Source organism: Sinohyriopsis cumingii, unplaced genomic scaffold, assembly GCF_028554795.1.
Source record: "Sinohyriopsis cumingii isolate HCF-2022 unplaced genomic scaffold, ASM2855479v2 utg000356l, whole genome shotgun sequence".
NCBI classification, from domain to species: Eukaryota; Metazoa; Mollusca; class Bivalvia; order Unionida; family Unionidae; genus Sinohyriopsis; species Sinohyriopsis cumingii.
This window is the reverse complement of record NW_028315891.1, coordinates 213,155-216,244: the sequence shown is the minus strand read 5'-3', so window position 1 is coordinate 216,244 and position 3,090 is coordinate 213,155.

The window sequence follows — 3,090 nt, the reverse complement described above, 5'->3', positions numbered from 1 at the left end:
CATGAGCTTCTCTGAGTCTTTTGTTAGCAATTACTTTGCCTTTGTCTGAAAAGTCAAATTCTAGTCAGAATGTTCTTGTTCAGTGAGTAGAGTGCAGCCTTGTTAATATTCCTCTCCATTATGCTTATTTAGCATTAGACCTAAAATCAAGACCCGTGACTGTTGGAGCAATAAATTCTTTACCTATAGAGGGTATTCTTTTACAACTAGGCAATGACCTAACTGGAGAAATGGATATTGTTAATCCACTAGTAACTGACAAGGCTTGTTGGAATCAAAACGTTGGTCCTATTGAACGATAAATCCCCGATTTGCATCCAGCTTGTACAGTAAAAAGCTACTGCAGTGAGAGCTCTTGAGAATGACACTGATCACAAAAATTGTTACTTTTGATGACAGATATATGGGGCAGTCTTCTGTTGAGATATCCTTTTCTCCTGATATTGATCAATCAAAAGGTATTGATCACAGTTGTCCTCTTTTTGCTACTCCTCTCTTTTCTAATCAGGGTGACAAAGGATAACCATTCATTGTCGAACTGGAAAAAGATCTTGATATCTGATTGTTTCAGGGGCTATTAGTGAAACAGAAGCCACAACAGGTCCTTGTTTGTTACTTTGTGAAAAATGGAGTCCATGTGAGAAAAAGGAGACCACCTGAGGTACCCGCTGGTGACAAGCGGTCGATGAGCAAATAAGTCATTCCGATGTCTCATAGACAGAAAATTCTTTCTCATGGGAGTCTACTTGCATATAATTTAGGAGTCAATACGACCTATCACATGGCCTTAAATTATTGTTAAAGCCGAATTTAGGTCATGTCACACTTGTCAAATGGTATGAAGACCCAATCAGAAGATACCTAAGGCTTATCTGCAACCTATTACTGCACCTCACGAACCATTTAACCAAAATATGAAAGACTGTTTTCGGCCCCTTACGTAAGATCAAGTCAGACAACTAATACATGTTGACCATAATGTTTGCGATCACAATATTCATATAGGCGATTCCATTCAGGACTACTGAAACTAAACCTATAGTACCAGCTTTGATGAAGTCTTTGGTTGTTTGTATGTTTGGTTTTAATACTTTTTGGCCTCCTTAAATCTGTCCATAGCTTATGTAAATACATTTCTATGAATGCGTTATTACATAATTTAAGCTGAAGTAAAAAGTAGTGTTCATATGAATACTCAATTAATATAAAACAAGAAATATTTGATGAATGCACAGGCTCCACCTATTTATCACCAGCTGTCAGTCAAGCGTTGTTTATGCAACATTTCAATGGATGATGTCCACTCTCAAGCTGGACTCCTTTTAAAAAAAAAATTAATAACATCAGTGATGCTAAACTTCTCTGTGTATCAAGTAGCCTGGTTAAGTGATGGTCTGACACCTAGACCATTTTTACTATATTACGTTGCACAAATAGAATATAGCTAGTTTTATGACTACGTGTATTAAAGCAAATTAATTAGGAATTTGAATATGCTGCATCGCTGAATAAAAGGTTGATTTTGATAGCATTGTTATTATATTCTTCCATTCCAGTCTATGTTATCACATCAGTAAATGTTGGAGAAAAAAAAATTGGGACATTTTACGACTGTACAACTTAAAGTTTGAAAAGTTTCCAACCGCATAATAAAGACAACATCTGCACAACCTCAAAGCCCGCAAGTTTGTCAGAAACACAAGAGTTAAATGTTAAATATAAAAAGAGAAAAGCCTCAACCCCACCCCCATCCCCCGAATTATATAGTAAAAAGCCTGCCATTAACCTTGCCTTATGGTATATGTTTATTCGTTCTGATTTGAATTTATATCAACGTATCAGTAAAAAGAGCTGACGGGCACTGAAATGTGGTCATATTCTGTTACTCTTTTTAGTCATTAATTTAATTACAGCTCTCCTCACTACTCTTGAAAGTAACACGACACATTCAAAAGATACTGTTTCTTATAATAGCTCTCACTAACACGAAATTCAGATCTGTATTTGTTAGGCTACTAGAAACATGTAGACCGGGAATTCCAAAGGTCATTAGAACATAAACTGTTGGCTGTGCCTGTCAGATATCTTTTATATCAAGAGATGTTAATCTTAATCAGATGATTGTCATTCAATATCATGGGCCTTCCTTCCCATTATCACTTTACATCTCAATTTTTCTTCCGTAAATTGATATTTTAAATATCTGTATTCTTCTTTGATTGAAAACAATTAATTTTGATATTAAATTGTTTTCTTCTGAAAAGAGTTGTTTTATACAAGGAAAATGTGACGGTAAATTAAATATTTACATGTTGCCTTACATTTGAAGCATTCTTGTGATAAACTGTTTCATCTATCACTTAGCTGGAACATACTATTGCAAACTTTATACGGTACTACGATACTCTTGGTCTCCTGACGTTGATATGGCTTGCCCAAAGATTCACAGCAAAATTCAAGAACTGAGGCAAGACTTATACACATACGTTTGATTTTACGCCCTATATTATCTCATTCCAACACTAATGTGATTGGCCCACAATTTCAGATATTCTCAGTTAAATTCAATACTGTAAATTATGACAGCCCTACAATATCTCTCTGTACATGCTTGTCCCGATATTATTGTCTTGTGAATCCACGGACAATTCAGTGATTCTGATAGATTCACTGAGGGAAAAAACATTTATTTTGATGTTATTTCGAAAAACTATATCATTAATGTTTGATGTGAAATTATTTTACGAAGTGTTTTGCTTCGTAAACTCTATGTCAATCTGTTTCCCAAAACCAGAGAGAGAGAGAGAGAGAGAGAGAGAGAGAGAGAGAGAGAAGAAGGGAAGTTCAATCCTCTTGAAAGATGTGTCACTTCATGATGTTGTGAATACAGCTACATGTCGGGGAATCTTGGCATGAGAGAGTACACGGGGTCGAGCTGCAAAGACAAAGCCTGTTTGAGCTTCTGGGCAGCAAAACTTTATTGAAACACTCAACATATACAATTACATTCCAATATCAATCTACATAAGGTTAAATTGCAGATATAAGAAATACATGTAAACTACGATCTTCTTTCACTTACCAACATCA